Consider the following 19826-nt stretch of genomic DNA (forward strand, 5'->3'; position numbering starts at 1 on the left):
TTTTATTTTTCTTGCACGTCCCCCTCAGATCCACAGCGACTTTACTTCCAATTGCACTTGGAGTGCAAAATGGATTTTCCTTTAGTAAATAACCCCCTATGCTTCTTCTGCAATAAAGGCTCCCTATTTGCTGGTTCACCTTTTTATTGACAATGCTATTGTGCAGTTTTCAGTACATGTGTTATGCCTCATTCACACGCGATTTGGAATCATGGGCGAAATTGCATCAATTCTGCCCTGATTCCAAATCTGGTGGCAATTGGTACAAAACGGACAATGTGCATTTGGGTGCCATTCATTCTAAATGGCAGCCCAAACATGTTTAAATTTTGCCGCAATCGTCATGCAACGGGTTTGTGCTGCAATCACTGCAAAACACAACTTTAAAAATTGTGTGAAGCTTCTCGTCCAAAAAGGAGCAGGAGCATCTTTTAGGCAACAAATGCTCATAGGACGGCTCATTGAAGTGAAAGGGTTGGCCTATGCGTAAAACACTTGGAATCATGTGAAAATCGCCCACACAAAACTGCGAGTGGGAACGTGAGTTTCGCTATGCAAAGTGTGAATAGAGCCTAAGAGTTATGTCATTTTAGCACGGTCAATCAAGATGGATAAAGAGCCCAAAGCTGGAGGTAAACTGGGTGAAGATGTCAGCATCAGAATACGATGTCATAGACATCACATCACTGAAGGGGAGGTGAGTATAATTCTGCTTTAAGCTAACTACATACTTTACAATCTGACTGTACAATCTTTGTATAAGCTCTTATTTACCTAAAATATTCAGTTTGAACCCATCAGGTTGGCCCTTACATTGTATAGCTGTTGATAGATTTAAAGGGGATTGTACAATCCTATTGTAATGTGGTGCGGTGAGTAAATTTAACTAAAGACTGTAATGGGTGAGCTTTGACTTTAATCTGGGATTCAGTAACATTCCATTGTTTTAAGCTGCAATTTGCTGTTATATCAAATCAGGCACTGCCTGCATGGAGATTGCATGTTCCATCTATGGACACATTGGAAGGTTAACTGTCAACTGTCTAAATTGTCCCTAGTATGTGTATGTAAATTGTAAGAGCAGGGATTGATGTCAATAACCAGTTCGGCTCCAGAGCAATAATTATTTTTTATAATTAGAGGGTACTAGTGCGCTTCACCTTGCTAATCAATGTGTAAAAAACCAAAAAAAGTATAAATAATATTAAAGTGTGGAAGCAGCCTGCAAAAATAGTGATCTCCACACTACTAGTGATACAGTAAAAAATAAATAAATTGCGGCGCTAACCATAAAAAGCCTATACAATCAATAATTAACTAAAAAATATAAAAGTGCAATAAGTGTGAATCACCTCACAAAGTGCAAATTGTGCGATTCAATAAATGCAACTAAAGTAATTGCTGCGATAATAAATGTGCTCACATAATATATACATGCCCAAAAAGAAAAAAAGTAAAATCCAAGGACATTGAAAAATGTGCAAAAAACAATTTTAAAAAACAAAACAGATATGTAAGTAATAAATGCTCATTAATTCCAGTTCATGCAAATGCTTCGTGAACAATAAACAAAGTCCATGCATAAAGGTGACATCCACAGTGTGTACTAATCCAGTGATTCAATTCAGTGCCAAGCCAGTGCACCACCTGTTTCCCCCAGCCTCTCACCTCCAATACTTGATAAAGAAGCACAATTTAAAAGCCAAAGCTATTTCCTCCACAATCGTCCAGCAGCTAGTATCCAGCTGAATCTTTCTTTCCCAGGTTCTTCACCTCTCACATAAGTATAGAACAAAAGGACAGGGGGGCTCTCATGTGTAGTATCCAGATTAAACGATTTTAATAACAAAAAGTAGTAACTTACAATTAAGTAGATAACAGCGAATAGATGTAATACCAATCCGAACTTCCGGTCTCGGCCGCGACCGGAAGTGGCAAGTGCAACACCACAGCTCCTTCCCTGACGCGTTGCGTCACGATCACATGACTTTGAAAAAGTCATGTGATCGTGACGCAACACGTCAGGGAAGGAGCTGTGGTGTTGCACTTGCCACTTCCGGTCGCGGCCGAGACCGGAAGTTCGGATTGGTATTACATCTATTCGCTGTTATCTACTTAATTGTAAGTTACTACTTTTTGTTATTAAAATCGTTTAATCTGGATACTACACATGAGAGCCCCCCTGTCCTTTTGTTCTATACTTATGTGAGAGGTGAAGAACCTGGGAAAGAAAGATTCAGCTGGATACTAGCTGCTGGACGATTGTGGAGGAAATAGCTTTGGCTTTTAAATTGTGCTTCTTTATCAAGTATTGGAGGTGAGAGGCTGGGGGAAACAGGTGGTGCACTGGCTTGGCACTGAATTGAATCACTGGATTAGTACACACTGTGGATGTCACCTTTATGCATGGACTTTGTTTATTGTTCACGAAGCATTTGCATGAACTGGAATTAATGAGCATTTATTACTTACATATCTGTTTTGTTTTTTAAAATTGTTTTTTGCACATTTTTCAATGTCCTTGGATTTTACTTTTTTTCTTTTTGGGCATGTATATATTATGTGAGCACATTTATTATCGCAGCAATTACTTTAGTTGCATTTATTGAATCGCACAATTTGCACTTTGTGAGGTGATTCACACTTATTGCACTTTTATATTTTTTAGTTAATTATTGATTGTATAGGCTTTTTATGGTTAGCGCCGCAATTTATTAATAATTATTTTTTGCCACATACATGTAAAAATCTTAATTTTTGGCAGTAAAATTACGTAAACCCCAGAACATTATGTAGTTTCGGAAAGCAAAGGCCCTGTAGAATAAAAAGGTGATAGTTGCAAATTTTAATGTCACATGATATTTGCGCAACTGTTTACTAAATGCAAATTTTCAGGAAAAAATATAATAATGGGAATTTTAGTGCAAAAACACGCCATATAATACTTATTTTTGGTTAAAATAAAAAGGTGAGGTGGCATAGAGTAAAACAGATACCAGAAATTCCATGTCTTAAAAACTACCTGCTCCTGCGATATGGTGCCCAAAAATCACCATAGGTGACACTTTAACCACTTCAGTTCCGGACCAATAAACACCTTAAGGACCAGAGGTCTTTTTGCAATTTCGCACTGCGCTGCTTTAACTGGTAATTGCGCGGTCATGCAATATTGCACCCAAACGAAATTTGCGTCCTTTTCTTCCCACAAATAGAGCTTTCTTTTGATGGTATTTGATTGCCTCTGCGATTTTTTTTTTTTGCGATATAAATGAAAAAAGAGCGAAAATTTTGAAAAAAAAAGATATTTTCTTCTTTTTGTTATAAGAAAAATCGAATAAACTAAATTTTAGTCATACATTGAGGGCAAAATTTATTCAGCCACATGTCTTTAGTAAAAAAAATGTCAATAAGCGTATATTTTTTGGTTTGCGCAAAAGTTATAGCGTCTACAAACTAGAGTACATTTTCTGGAATTTACACAGCTTTTAATTTATGACTGCCGATCTCATTTCTTGAGGTGCTAAAATGGCAGGGCAGTACAAATCCCCCCCAAATGACCCCATTTTGGAAAGTAGACACCCCAAGGAAATTGCTGATGGGTATGTTGAGCCCATTGAATATTTATTTTTTTTGTCCTAAGGGATTGAATAATGACAAAAAAAAAAAAAAAATTTTTTTTTACAAAAAGTTGTCACTAAATGATATATTGCTCACACATGCCATGGTTATATGTGAAATGACACCCCAAAATACATTCTGCTGCTTCTCCCGAGTACGGGGATACCACATGTGTGGGACTTTTTGGGAGTCTAGTCGCGCACGGCACCCCGAAAACCAATCACCACCTTCAGGATTTCTAAGGGTGCAAATTTTTGATTTAACTCCTCACTACCTATCACAGTTTCGAAGGCCATAAAATGCCAAAATAGCACAAAACCCCCCCAAATGACCCCATTTTGGAAAGTAGACACCCCAAGCTATTTACTGAGAGGCATGTTGAGTCCATGGAATATTTTATATTTTGCCAAAAGTTGCGGGAATATTACAAACTTTTTTTTTTTTGCACAAAGTTGTCACTAAATGATATATTGCTCACACATGCTATGGGCAGAAGTCAAATTACACCCCAAAATAAATTCTGCTGCTTCTCCCGAGTACGGGGATACCACATGTGGGGGACTTTTTGGGAGCCTAGTTAACTAGCTACCTAGCGACACTAGCGACACTGATGCAGCGTTCAGAAAAATTATCGCTTAGTGACACTGGCAAAAGGGGGTGAAAGGGTTAACTAGCGGAAATCAGGGGGTTAAAACCATTATTGGGTAGTATATCGGGGTACCTAGCGCTATAAAAACCTGGCGGTGAACCTAAAAAAATAACTAGCTACCTAGCGACTGTAGCGACACTAATGCAGCGATCAGAAAAACGATCGCTTAGTGACACTGGCAAAAGGGGGTGAAAGGGTTAACTAGCGGCAATCAGGGGGTTAAAAACATTATTGGGTAGTATATCGGGGTACCTAGCGATATAAAAACCTGGCGGTGAACCTAAAAAAATAACTAGCTACCTAGCGACACATGCAGCGATCAGAAAAATGATCGCTTAGTGACACTGGCAAAAGGGGGTGAAAGGGTTAACTAGCGGCAATCAGGGGGTTAAAAACATTATTGGGTAGTATATCGGGGTACCTAGCGCTATAAAAACCTGGCGGTGAACCTAAAAAAATAACTAGCTACCTAGCGACTGTAGCGACACTAATGCAGCGATCAGAAAAACGATCGCTTAGTGACACTGGCAAAAGGGGGTGAAAGGGTTAACTAGCGGCAATCAGGGGGTTAAAAACATTATTGGGTAGTATATCGGGGTACCTAGCGATATAAAAACCTGGCGGTGAACCTAAAAAAATAACTAGCTACCTAGCGACACATGCAGCGATCAGAAAAATGATCGCTTAGTGACACTGGCAAAAGGGGGTGAAAGGGTTAACTCTAGGGGCAATCAGGGGGTTAAATCTTTATTGGGGGGTGATAGGGGGCTACCCTGGACCTAACACTAACTGTCCTGACAGTTTTTACTGTCACAACTGACACTGAATGCATTGATCAGTAAAGAAATGATCAATGCAATCAGTGACACTGTGACTGGGGGGGGAGGGGGGGCGGGGGGGGGATCGGGGGGCGATCGGGGGGGGGGATCGGGGGGGGGTTTGTGTGCCTGTGTGTACCTACATGTCAGTGTAGTGTTCGTGCAGACTTACTTTTACTCTTCTCCTCGTAGTCCGGTCAAAAAGACCGCCCCGAGGAGAATGACATCACTTCCTCCTTCCTGTGTAAACAATACACAGGGGAGGAAGCTTCTCATTGGCCAGGAGCGATCCAGAGGGGGTGGCCGAAAACGAACGGCCATCCCCTCATCACGGATCGCTGCTGGACCGAATCGGACCGCCGTATCCAGCGGGAGGGGGTCCGATGGGACCCCCCACCCGCTGGAAGGCAATCACGTAGATGTACGTGATTCTGCCTGCCTGTGCCATTGTGCTGACGTACAATGGCAATACGGCGGTCCTGAAGTGGTTAAAAGCCTTTATAGCTCATCAGTTTGGGCTTGATTAGATGTGTCTCCTGGCTGTACTGGAGTGGATCTGAATCTGTAAGTAACATCACTTCCAGTTTCATTGTTTGCATGTGAGTTTGAGGCACGGATTTGCCTTGGTCTCACATCGATCTATCTCCCCTAGCCAGCGGTTGTGTTCACAGGCTTTGGTAAGAGTGAAAGAGCCCAGGAATCATGGCAGGAGGAAGGCCGCCGTCATCAGCTTGGGATTAAAGGTTCAACTGGATATACAGTAGGGAAAACTTTTCATAATTTGTCAGCAGCATAAAAAATAAATACAAAAATGTATTTTTCGCAAAATAATTATTATCTAAATAATGAACTATTAACTGAAATAATTAGCAAGCTGGTAGATTTGATGCAAACAAAGAAGATGTGAAAATATAGTGAGTTTCACCGACTGATAGACAGACCTAACTGTTACCTGCCGTATGTACAGTATAAATGATGGGGAGATGTGGTTTGCAAACACTGGTTTTGGTAAACTGTTTAAGTGTCACTAAACCCACATAATAAAAAACTATTAATAAATGGTGTGTTGCATGCTGTTAATACTCACTCAGTCACTATGAGATTTGTTTACTGTGTTCTGCAAAAAACCTGGTTGATCCTGCTGCTTCCTATCTCCACCTTCTGTTCATGTCCCAATTCAGCTAGGGATTTTGCAGCTGTGGGGGCAACTCTGCACATGCTCAGTTTTCAATAAGTTTTTAATCGGAGAATATCCTGCCTATCACATCTGAGCAGCCCATGTGACAATAGAGACACACATGTGGGCGTATACACAGTGGTAAATGACAGCCCACTCTCTCCCTCCTCCTCCATACCCAATAACCAGCTAAACACAACGGGGGCAGGATATTACATGTGGAGGCTTCACATCCTTTTATTCCGAGACACAGGATGGAGAAACGTGACACAACCTGTGACTGACAGAAATCTGGCCATGCCATGTTATTGCCAAAAAATAATAATGATTTGATATCAAATAAATATTTGTATGACAATTTAAAACAGTTTATTGATATAAATTATTTATTTTTACTCTGTATTTCAAAGGCAGTTTTTTTTTATTTTGAACATGTGACCAGCAGCAGAGGACTAGAAACTCATCCTGCTTATGATTTCAAGTGGACAGGCTGGGGAAGAGCTAGAAAAATGTATTTAGATGTTATTATTGTATTAAAATATTTACCGTGCCATCATCCATATACAGAAATAGAAGGCAGAATGCAAATTAAACAGTGTGTTTTCAGTATCACTTTAATGGCCACTGAAAACTACAGTTTTATTACCGTATTTATCGGCGTATAACACGCATCGGCGTATAACACGCACCCCAAGTTTAGGAGGGAATTTAAAAGAAAAAAAACTTTTAGGAGGGAAGTTTAAGGAAAAAAACTTACATTTAAATGCCCATCAATGCAGCCTTGTCAGTGTCATTTGCAGCCTTGCATTGCAGCCTTGTCAGTCATTTGCAGCCTTGTCAGTCATTTGCAGCCTTGCATTGCATTTCAACCTTCCATTGAAGTCTTGCATTGCAGTCTTGTCTCCTTGCCATTTTAAAAATGGCGCTGCCGAGATATAGAGCGGATGTCCTGTGTATCTCGGCGGCGCTCGTTCTCGGCGGCTTTCGGGGATTTCCGGGCCGCACTCGGCCATTCTCTGCTATTTTTGGCCCTTCTCGCCTATTTTCGGCCACACTCGGCCATTCTCGGCGGCTTTCCAAAGGCCGCCGAGAATGGCCGAATGTGGCCGAAAATAGCCGAGAATGGCCGAATATACCCGAGAACAGGCGAAAATAGCCGAGAATGGCCGCATATACCTGAGAGCGGCCGAAAATACCTGAAAGCCACCAAGAGCGGCAGAAAAGGTTAGGGAGGGTGGGGGATCGGGGTATAACACGCACTTCCGATTTCCCCCTGATTATAGGGGGAAAAAAGTGCGTGTTATACGCCGATAAATACGGTAAATCTGGATCCTGTGGGATATGCATGCTTAAAGGCAGAGTAGGAGACAGCCCTACGGATTTGGGTAGGAAGTCCAAAAGAAAAGCAGAGGCTCTGGAAAAGACCTGAAGGTGAGCATGGAAAGTGGTGACAAGAGAGATAGAGAGCAGGAGTTCTTGAGGGAAGCAGAAAGAATGGTTTTCAGTAATATTTAGAGATAAGGTTGGGGATGTAGCTGGGGCAGGGTCGTGAATGACTTTGTATGGTGTTACTATATTGAATTTCATACATTAGACAATTGGAAGTAAGGCTGGGTTCACACTGGAGCAGCTATGAGAACCGGATGTGATTCGCACCGCACTGCAGTGCAAATCACATCCGATCTCTGTGCGATGCGAGTTCAGCCATACAGATAGTATGGCTGAATTCGCATCGCACCCGCCGCAAACTCGCACGGGACCCTTTTTTTGGTCCGCAGCAGAATCGGATCGCATGGGTGTTCACACTATGCGATCCGATTCCTGTCCGAGTTTGCAGATCGCACTGCGATATGCGAACTGATCTGGGGGTGTCATTAACGTTTCACTGACACTCCCAGCAGTCCGCATAGGGCAGTGTGAACTGCCGGCGGGAGGCATGCGATGCGGGAACCAGCCGCGGATTTGCGGCGTTCCCGCATCGCTTCAGTGTGAACCCAGCCTAAAGGAGGGATTTGGAAAGTGGGGGGGTGGACACTGAGTGGTTGGTAAGGTGGATGAGTCCGGAAGCAGCAATAATGATGGACTAAAGGGGAGACAGCTTGTGTAAAGGTAACAAGGAGGGAGCTACAATAGTCAAGGCAGGACATTGAGTGAACAAGTAGGTTTGTAGTAAATTTGGAAATGTAATGGAGGGGAAGGCAGCAAGATTTGGGCAATATATCAGTTATTTAACCTTTTTTTTTTAAATATCAGTTCATTTAAATAATTTGTCCTTGATTAATCCATAGCTAGATTAAATGGTGGTGTTTTATGTCTGCTGGGCATTCCATTTTAAGCCCTTGTACACACGGTCAGACATTCCGACGGACAATGTCCGATCGTGTGCGGGCTCCATCGGACTGTTTCCGTCGGAATATCCGACCGACAAAGTTTTAGAGCTGGGCTATAAAATTTTCCGACAACATGGTCCGACTTTGTCCAATCGTTTGTAGAGAATTCCGATCGGACAAAGTTCCACGCATGTTCAGATCAAATTCCTAGACCAAAGCTATTGGCTACTAGCCTGAAAATAGTCCCGTCGTAACGAAATAACGTCACCACGTTCTGAACGATCAGATTTTCCGACAACTTTGTCCAACCGTGTGCATGCAACACAAGTTTCGGACAAAATCTGACGGATTTTGTTGTCGGAATGTCCGACCGTGTGTACAAGGGCTAATACTCTTCTTTTCAGCTATATTTTATAGTTTAAGTAGCATGAATAAATGTTTGAGACCATGAGCCCTTCCAGAAGCAGAGACTGATTCTCAAGTGTCAGATAATCGATTCATTGATTCTTGGTTTGTATTTTAGCGTGGGAATGAGGTGTTTTGCTCAGGCACACTGCACTTAGCACAAAAAAAATAGCACCTTTAAAATGGCAATAGATCAGTGAGAAAAGTAGACTTAGCCCTTGTGGCTGCAGTATGCAGTCTCAGAAAGCTTTTCCATGTTTTAGTTTAGCAGTTACGGTATATCCGCAGGCAGGGTTTGTGAATTAAAAGGCTGGACCTGTGCTAGCATGAGGGAGCCCAGTGAAGTGGAAAATAATTAAAGTGACAAGTTGTGTTATTCTGATCAAAAGTGCTGAAGGCAAATAACCCTGACAGCTCCTCCGTTTATTCAAGGCCTTCTTAATGAAGGACAAGGGCATGGCGAGGAACTGTGTTTTCTGCATGAAGATTCTGCTTTTGGGCTTCCAAATGCTATTTTGACCTAAATCTGTAAAAATACCAAAGGTTAAAACTACAGATAGTACAGTCAGAAAGGCAGAGTGGTGATTGATTTAATCATGAATGTACTGTACTGTAAAACTTCAAAAATATTTTGTAGTATGATATAACCTCTACAACTTAGCCTGCCCACAGACAGTCTGATAATTACAAGCAATGCTCTTGGTTTAAAGCACTGCCTGGGATTATTGGGTGGTATCTGATCAGCAAAAGGTAAAAATAAATGCTTCAGTCATGTGTAGGTACTTGTTATCTCAATTCATTGGAAACATTTTCTACAAGTAGGTTCCAATTCTTTTCTCCACTATTTAGGAGTGAAAGATTTAACCATTTGCCATCTGCTCATTGTACATAAACGGCTGTATGGTGCAACTAAGTGAATGGTAGGAGTTTGACGCTTTTGATAAAGTGCCGTACAATGTGTAGCGCACCCTGTAAGGAGCCACATATATACTTGGATCCCCCCACTCCTGCACAGCCAAGCACATTGAATGTTCACAGGCACTCCAGAGTCAGAAAACAGGCTGTGACTTGGATAGGGGTGGGAAGTTATGGGATGTCCAATTGACTTCACAAAACTTTGGCAACAACTTCAGGGACATCTTCCTATATACAGTCTCCTTTATGCTCCTCCTGCACACATTTGCTTGCTGGCTCCAGATTAATCATTGTTAGTTGTTCTGACAGGCTCTCAGGCAGAATGTACCAATGGCCCTTTACAGGCAGAGACTCGCAGCCCCATGCTGTGTAGAAAAAATACAGTGAACAGCTTGTACTTCTCTTCTGTGGCTTCTGGTCCCAGCACCACCTCTTCAAGCATTGCCAACCCACCCGGCTGACTCTCAGGAGATCTCTAAGGGAAGGATGAAGACTTAAGCACACCGTTGTCTTCAGAGAGACTGGCTATATATGGCAGTCTCCCCCCTTGCTTGTCCCCAGCAGTGCTGGTCCACACTTGCTCTCATGCCTCCAGGAAGGGCTTCCCCCATGTGTTATGGCAGGACTTTTCCAGCACCTAAGCCCCGGCCTGAGGCAGGACACCCCCCACACTAGGGGGTTCACCTCAAGGGTCACTGACAGCCTCCTCAACACTGTATCTTCATCTTCCACTGACTGCCCTGCTGGCATGGCCCATGTCTATTTATGAGGTAAGCTCTTCCCCCTGCCAACACACTACTGGGGATTGGTCGAGGCCTCAAAAATATTCAAGACAGACCGCCCCTCCTAACCTCTGTCCACTAACTGTAGAACATGTTCCAGAAACAGGGGGGGGGGGGCACCAGAGGAGCTTTCCATTCCATTTTTCTATGAATGATAGATTCAACTTAAGTGATTGCACTTTTGGGCTCATTTTATTTTCTCCAGGTATGATAATTGGGCCCTTAATGGCTACAAGTTACTAAACATTGATACAGCTATTATGTGGAGATGTCAGTTGCTGGATCACATGGCCCACTATATTCTTTGTTTCTCATGATCTAAGGAATGTTAAAACAAAATTAGATATGGATATACACATGCCCAATAACACTGCAGTTTTTTTTCTTTAAATCTGAGCTAAACCCTCCTCCCTTTACAGCTAAGGAAGCTGCCATCTTTGCCTCTATTTGATCTGTAACTGCCATGATGCTGCACATGTAATTGGTTACGACGCCATGCATTTTATGGTTTCATGTTCTTTCCCTGCAGTGTCGGGTGGCGTGATGCACTGCTCTGCTCTGCCTGACATTGCAGTACGATTCTGGCTGGTGGGCTGCAGTAAAATGCAGCATCTGCATTTTATCAATGCATGCTTCTGCGTTGCAGTAGGCTGCATTGCAGTGTGATTGGGACACATAAGAAACAATTGTTCCTGTCTGTCCCTGCAGACAGACATCTGTCACCACATATAGTGTGAATTGAGATGATGCTGAGGATGATGATGGAGATGATGATTACGATGAAGATATTTTTAGATCTGTTACTAAGCTAAGTGTCCACTTATTCAAAATTATTGCTCCAAGCAAAAACTGAAGTCAATTAGTAAACTGTCGAAGTTTAGGAAACATTGCAGCTGTTCTGAAATCAAAGAGTGCTCGGTTTACTTTAATCATAGTGCCATTTAATCTATGGCAGCCAGATTCCTCAAGCTTCTTACAAGTTGTTCTAAGCAGGACTGCAGCTTTCTGTCATCTGATTCTTAGCTATGCAAAGTGCCACTCTGGTTTTCAGGGATGTAGCAGGAAACATAAAAATGGCCATACCTGAGTCTATGTGGTCTGATTCACAGTCTAAGGATCTGGCATTCCCAGGTTAGTGATAGGCTGGTGATTTAAAGAGCCTATGCTCACTGCATACGGAGTAGCCCTATAAGTAGTTATGTCAAATGCAGTGCATGCAATCTGAATAAATTATACAATGTGGTTTTAAGGGCATATACAGATGACCAATTAAGAAGTTGTCAGATATCTGCATAAGACTGGACTATTGGTGCTTATGGAGTAACCCTACAAGCAGTGGTCCCACATGATGCACAAGCTTTTGGGATTTTTTCCAAATGTGGTGCAACCCATCTGAATAAGGTATGAGGTGCTTTGCACGGCACTTGGAGAAATCTCATATACACTGTATTGTAGGATTCAGTGTATTCTGTAAGCAGCTGGTTGGACAAAAAATGGGGGGAGGGGGGTCAGTTGTACAGAGTGCAGACTGATTCTGGTGGGTCTAGCGTGGCTCTTTAAACAGCTATGAAAATGTGTCCTAGTGGTGGCTTGATACACTACAGTTAGACCACAATAAAGAACAGAAGCTTTTATTTTCAATTAACTTTTTAGGTAAGATGCTTAGAGAACTTTCTTTTAAAACTTTCATTCAAAAAACACAATTAAATCACCTTATGCCAGTCTGCTGTGTAAGGGTAGTGGGATGTTGGCCATAGCTGGAATAGTGCCATGTTTTCTGCAGAACAGTCATCTTTGTCAGGCTAAGATGGAGATACTACCGGATGCTCATTTTTTAAATTTAGAAATCTATATAGAAAACTACAGCCTTTTTCCTAGTAAACCAAGCAATATCCAGCCATGTTTGCAGTGCAGATTAGACGATCACAGCAGGTTACTTCAAGGTTCATATATACAGAGTTCTGTATTGTTAGATCAGAATTAGAGAATAAACCTATTTGGGGCGAAAAGGGCAGTTTAGCCCAAATACTGTATGCAGTGCAGAACAAGTGGAGCACTAAGCAATCAGTGTGCAAGACTGAATGGCACTTGAGACACCTTATAGTGGAATGGCACTTGGGAAATAGAGATTACCATTTACATAGAAACTAGGGCAGTATGAAACAATTTCTCAGGTGCAATGACAACGCACTGTATCTAGTTGCTGCGTCTGCAGTTTTAGTTAAAAATTGGTTGTGTTTTACTTCAATCTATTTATGAGACTAGAATGTCATTATGAAATATATGCAAGTCTACTTTATTCCATGATTCGTGTCTGTATAATATTAAATCGGTTTGCAGTGCTGGGCTTCTGTTGCTATCCATGGTGCTGAAATGTGACGTATCTTAGGAAAAGCCCTGTGATAGCCTTAGACTACTGCTCTCATATATATATATATATATATATATATATATAGAAACACTCTATCACATATAAACTAAATGTTGAAACCATTTATTCCAATCACCAAGAAAGCAATTTGCGTTGTTCATTAATCCCTTAAAACATGGCTATTTATTTAAACGCAATACCAAGATACGTTCTTGTATTAAGAGAGGTATAGACTCCAGAGACAAATATATGATTTTACCCCTATACAAATCATTAGTAATATATCATCTGGAATACACGGTTCAGTTTTGGGCAACAGTTCTCAAAAAGGATATTGGGGAACCGGAGAAAGTGCAAGGAGTGGCAACCAAATTGAGAGGAGGCATGAATGAACTCAGCTATGAGGAAAGATAAGAGGAACTGAATTTATTCTCTCTTGAGAAGAGGAGATTAAGGGGGATATGAGCAACATGTATAAATACATAAGTGGTCCATATAGTGAATAGATTTAGGCGAACAGCGCGGTTTAAAAAACGCAGGGATGATCAAATACCACCAAAAGAAAGCTCTATTTGTGCAAAAAAAAAGGATGTCAATTTTGTTTGAGAGCCACGTCGCACGACCGCACAATTGTCAGTTAAAGTGACGCAGTGCTGAATCGCAAAAAGTGCTCTAGTCAGGAAGAGGGTCAATTCTTTTGAGGCTGAAGTGGTTAAGAAACAGGGCCAGCCGTGGTATCCTTAACAACTGATAAGTCATCAGCTGTCAATGTGCATCCTCGCTGACAGCTGAATAATAATAAAAAAAAAAGCTGGCAATAAAAAAGTTAAAAAAATGGTGTGGGGGTCCCCACATTCCATACCAGGCCCTTCAGGTCTGGTATGGCAAACCAAAATGTAAAAAAAAAGAGTGTGCCCCCCCCAAAGCACCTTGTCCCCATGTTGATGGAGACAAGGGCCTCCTCTTGGCAGCCCTGGGGGGTGGTTGTATGGGTCTGCGGGTGGGGGGCTTATTGGAATTTGGAAGCCCCATTTAACAAGGCAAGGGAGCACCCAGATCACGGCCCACCCCCATCTGAATGAATAGGGGTACACAGTACCCCTACCCATTCACCAAAAAAGTGTCAACAAGCAATAAAAACACAGAGACAGTATTTGACAATTCTTTATTAAAAAAAGAATGAACTTTGTCCCCCGCTTTGCCTCAACTAAGGAAAACCGCCAAATGCCTGGATTGTCGTTTGACAGTTCTTATATAGGTAAGGGGCGGGGCCACCTGGCAATGTCAACTGGTGGCTCCGCCCATTGTGACATCCCCAGAGCATGCTAGCATTTTTTTGTTTTTCTTTTTTGGGTCCAGTGGTGGCGTTGGCGTTGTCACTGCAGGAATCATTAAAATCCCTGCTCTTGAAAAAAAAATTGCATTGATACATATCCTCCAGAGCAGTACCCAGACCCCCATACCCTTTTTATGGCCAATAACATACATAAAAGCCTTCAAAATTGGGACTTTTGATTTTTCAAGTTCTGGTCCCATACATAGACTTTATGTTTGGCCCATCTCTAATAGGGAACTTGGTATTATGTTATTTACTTTAAGGTCATCACAGAGGACAAGAGGGTACTCTTTATGTCTAGAGGAAAAGAGATTTAATCTCCAAATACGGAAAGGTTTTTTCCCCAATTAGAAAATATGGAATAATATCCTTCAATAGCTGGTTCAGCTCAGCAGATTGCTTTAAGAAAGGCCTGGATATACTTTTCTTTCTCCAAATGTTACCAGTACCCTTGCCAAAATCCTTTTTTGGTCATTTGTCCAGCATACTGTCTGGAACACACGGAAACCTAGAATAGCCCTAAAGGTGTTGAAATGCCCTAAGTGCGAGGGAGGTTTGGGTATCCCGGATGTGCAACGCTACTATTGAGCCATGGTTTTGCAGAGGATACTCAACTGGCGCTTCCATACTCACTCTAAACTATGGGTCTCCTTAGCAAAGAGCCTGGCGGGCAGAAACCTAAGCTATGCTCCATGGTTGAGTCAGGAATACAGGGGGCTGTCTCACACAACCTCCCCACTGACTAAGCATGTGCTCTCAGTGTGGGACAAGATTAACTCACTTTATAAAATAGCCCCTCCTGTGTCCCCATTGACCCCATTTGGCAGGTTTCTGTGGTTCCCCCGGGTGAGCAAATGGCCTTTTTTGGGCCTTGGGTAGACGATGGCAATGCCAGTTGTGGTAAACTTATGAAAGACGGCAAGCTTCTGAGTTTTGACACCCTGCAGACCAGACACCAAGGCTCCCGCATGAACTTTTGGTGATATAGGCAATTACATAATTTCTTTGAAACACACTGCCATTCCATTAGGGATCCCTCCTTCCTCACCTCATTCGAACAACTATTTATAGATGACGAACCAATACCCCATATGGTGTCCGAACTATATCGGCTACTAGGCTCTGTCATACGCAAACCCAAACACGCCTTTATCAGAAGGTGGGAAAAATACTTGGGACATGAACTTACGGAAGCACAACTAACTCACCTATATCGACTAACCTATTCATTCTCTATTGATTCTAAAACTCAAGAAACAAATTATAAAATACTGTCCCGCTGGTACTGGATACCGGCAGACCTAGTACGTATCTACCCCTCTGGATCCGAGCTCTGCTGGAGGGGATGCAGATACAGAGGCACGCTTATCCACATATGGTGGGAATGTCCCGCTATTAAGCCCTTTTGGGAGGACATTAAGGATCAAATAAAAGTGATACTGGAGTTGGATGTTCGTCTGTCCCCGAAACGCTTTCTACTGCATGTTCCCTCGATCCCGGTTACCCAATATAAGAAAAGCACACTGCTCCACTTGCTCAATGCAGCGAGACACCTGCTCCCGATCTATTGGAAGCAACCCAGAATCCCTACCCGGGAAGAATGGGTCAGCAAAGTGAATGAAATTTGCGAAAGGGAGGAATGGATAGCAACCTGTAAGGGATCCAGAGAACGCTTTACTGGTATCTGGGCTCCCTGGTCCGACTATGTTTCGGACCCAAACTACGTGCCCTCCAGCTTGGATGTGGCTCTGTTAGAGCTAGCAGACCCCTCCTTTAGGACTCACAGATCACAGAAACTCTAGAGACTAGAGAAGGGAGAAATGTCTGTTCTTCCTAGTCACACAGCAGCCGCTGGCCTCTGGATGGAACGTCTATCTCGACCAGGTGCGATGTGCACGGTGTGGATAAGACTGCAGCTCCCCACAGGGTCTCAGGTATGATCTGATCGCTCCTTCCTCCTATTCCCTCCCCTTCTCCACCTTTCTTTATCTTTTCACCCCTTTTTTCTGTTTTGTTCCCCTTCCTACGCTCCTTGAGAATTACATATATTTTCTGCAGCTTTGATGCTGGCCTAGAATCAACTCATCAGACTAACAGGCATGATGCCAGATGCCTCCACGCCTGCAGGGAGGGCCCCCCAAGTTTTTTTTTCTTTTTGGGGGGCACGGTTTATCCCTGCAAGGCGTTTTAAATACTCTTCCGGGTGCCCCAGGCACACACGTCAGCTGGGAGAGGTATGTAGGAGGCTAAGTTGACCCCCCCGCCGTGGTTGCAGGCCGAGGACCTGCACTTTCAATAAGAATCAATGTTAGCCCTGGCTGGCCGTTCGCCCGTGGGGTGACTACCAATCAGAGGCATATGTGCATCAGTCGTCTGGTAAAATTATTGTAGAAATACATGGGGATCGCCCCCACAATAATCACCCAGCACCCAATCAGAGGATAGCCTTCGGCTACCTAGTAAGATACTCCCAAGGTACCTGTTTCTTTCCTCTTTCATGCTAATGTATTTATATTCTTGTTCACTCTGTTCATGCATTAGATCTATGCACAATGAGCCCACATTGGCCCCAGATTTTATTTTTCAAATGTTGAACATGTCCTCTTATATGTCTTTGGAAATATAACGATTATACAAAAAGAAAGGCCTGGATTCTTTCCTAAATGTAAATAATATAGCTGAATACTAACATTTATAGGTAAAGTTGATCCAGGGCATATACAATTTCCTTTTGGGGGATCGGAAGGATTTTTTTCCTCTGCTGGAGCAGTTTGTAAAATGCTTTTCTGGGGTGTTTTGCCTTTCTCTGGATCAACTGTAGGTAAAGGATTGTCTATATAGGATTGTATCATTTATTCCCCCTTTTATTGGTTGAGCTAGACGGATTTGTGTCTTTTTTCAACCTGGCTAACTATGTAACCATGTAACTATATGTTTATAAAAAAATAAATGACCTTATCTGTGTATGTAGGAAAACCAACTCAGCCTGTTTATATGATTGTTATATGATTCTTAAGTAGTGCTTTTTGGGTATTTACATATATATTATGATCCTTGCCTTTCAATGGCCACCTGTAAAGGCTGGAAAAAGAAAAAAATTCAACATTACAGAGTGGTGCAATTCATTGTCTGACCTCTACGAATGTTCTATAGGTTCCTTCCTTTCTCTATGATGAATAGTGTTTGTCAATGACACATAACAGCTCAGCTGATACAAGACTTCCAAGGTGATGCTCCCATGCATTGTGACTTGCAGTAACGGTAGCACACACCTTGACATTGTGTGTTGCTGTTAAATGGAATCCAATGCACTATTACAGTAGCAAGTGACGTACATGTTGTGCATTGTGATGCACTGCATTAAAAAAAAGAATATATCCATGTATGGTGTTAAAGTATAACTAAAAGCAACACTTTTTAAGTTTTGGCTAGAGTGAAGGGGGATTAGAACACTTGTTAGTTTTTATTGCTGGCTGTGCCTTGGTTAAGGAGATTCACCCTGTCTATTTTTCCTGTTTACCATTAGCAGTGAAAGTAAAAGAAAACCTCAAATTTGGGTTTGTCCTCAGAAAAGTAATAGAGGAGAAATCTTCCAATGGGGATACTAGTTCTGGTGACCTGGGGGTCCCCAAGGAATTCCCTTAATTTACAGGGATTTTCTCTATCTTCTTGTTTGGCTATGGGGCAGGAAGTGAAGGGAAATCTCCTCAATGGGACACAGATGGTGAAAATAAATCTGACAGGGGTTATGATCCTCCCTTACTCTATCCAAAATGGGAAAAAAAAATGTTTTAACTATAGTTGTACTTTAGGGGGTTTTGCCATCCCATTTTAAATGAACGAGTTTCCTTAACCCACCCAGAATGCTCAAATGCACAATAGAAAGTTAAGTTAACATGTATACATTAATTCAATTCTTAATTTGAATGGGCCCCAATACAATTTGGTCAGAGGAGATAGAGCTTGTTTGCATGATGCGACCATCAAAGTAAAGAGTAATTCTGGGTGTACATCCTATGGCCTCGATCACATTGGCACTACTGTGTTTAGCTTTTATAAATGCAGGAGAAGTTGTCTGAGAAGCATAAAATATACAATATGGGGATTATAAAACTGGAGAAAACTAAATAAGCAATACTTGAGACTGTAGACAATTATCCTTTCTTTTATCCAAAAAAAAAGTGTTATTTATTATCACTGTGGGTTTCAACCTTTGTTCACATTTTCTTTGCTTCGGTTTTAACAAATCAGACTCTGTATCTATGTAAAGCAAGCCATGTATTTAGACTACATTTATGTTCCATTTAAAACCTGTTTATAAGCTTCATCTTTTGTTGTATATACATTTATGCTTAAATTAAGTCATTGAAATTTTCTCTTTACAAAGCAGAGGTGAAAGCTTTGCTCACACATCTGAACTCTGCGAGTATTGTATTTGCCATATATTTCTTTTCAATATTTTTATAGTTTTTTCCGAAAACAAGATGACATGTTAAGCTGACCAACAAAATTGTGATCAGGTACAAGAAAAGGACATAAACATGTATGCAACAAACAATATTCTTAACAGTAATTGTAGCATGGGTTAGCCTCCACTTAATCTAGTGCTCCTCATACCATTTGGAGTAACATGAGATTTAGTATCCTTAATCTTTCAGATTTTTTTACAGGACCTGCAGGAAGATAACACAGGTCTGCCAGCCTAAAAGTTAGAGAGAAACATATCTGGTTGCTGATGCCAAAAGCCACCCCTGTGGGAACTCACTGTGGACAGAATGGCTCTGGCCTCCTGCACCGGATAAGATAAGGAGCTGGCTAGACAGACCGGTGAGGCCTCTCCCAGCTATTTTGACTACTAAGTGGTGGAGACTGAAGGCCAGACTTTCTAGGCATCCAGGGTGACAGTTTACCCTGGTCATCTAGACATCTATGGTCTGAATTTTAAAGCTCTGTGCATCAATATGGAGAACCATAGCTACTGGAGTAGTTAAAAGATCACCAGAAAAGGTCTGTCTAGATGGAAACAAGCCATAAAGAGATGGCTTGTCTCCAGGAGAAAAGGAAAAGGGGAGAGGAGACGTCCTGGGGTGTACAGGGGAGGCCCCATGTGGAGGCACTGCATGCCTCTGAGCTGGCATTGAAATCTTCCATGGGGGTGAGAGGCCCTTCAGGGTCCTGCCTATGAGAGATTCGGTGGAGGTGGGTGACAGAGTATTGTGGTAGTGTGCACTCACCATGGGGCCCGATGGCCTGCTGGAGCAGACATCCTTGTCTGCTATGGAGTCCTCTGTCCCCGGCTCTCCGCCTCTTATGCTTGCAGCAGGCACCATCTTGGCCGGGGCCGAGGGTCCCTGTCCGATGTCCAGTAAGTGGGAAAGATCCCTCCTTGCCGATCCCCCCTGCCATCCAGGCGATCCCCGCTTCT

General features: G+C 42.3%; 1 protein-coding gene across 1 annotated transcript in view; it reads left to right on the forward strand.

Annotated features, from left to right (window-relative positions):
- Window positions 1-19826, forward strand: part of CLSTN2 (calsyntenin 2) — a 1222812-nt gene that overhangs the window by 48420 nt on the left and 1154566 nt on the right. The gene's annotated exons all lie outside the window — the stretch shown is intronic.

Source organism: Lithobates pipiens, unplaced genomic scaffold, assembly GCF_037356315.1.
Source record: "Lithobates pipiens isolate NorthernLeopardFrog02 unplaced genomic scaffold, aLitPip1_a1.2 Scaffold_18, whole genome shotgun sequence".
Classification (NCBI taxonomy): Eukaryota; Metazoa; Chordata; class Amphibia; order Anura; family Ranidae; genus Lithobates; species Lithobates pipiens.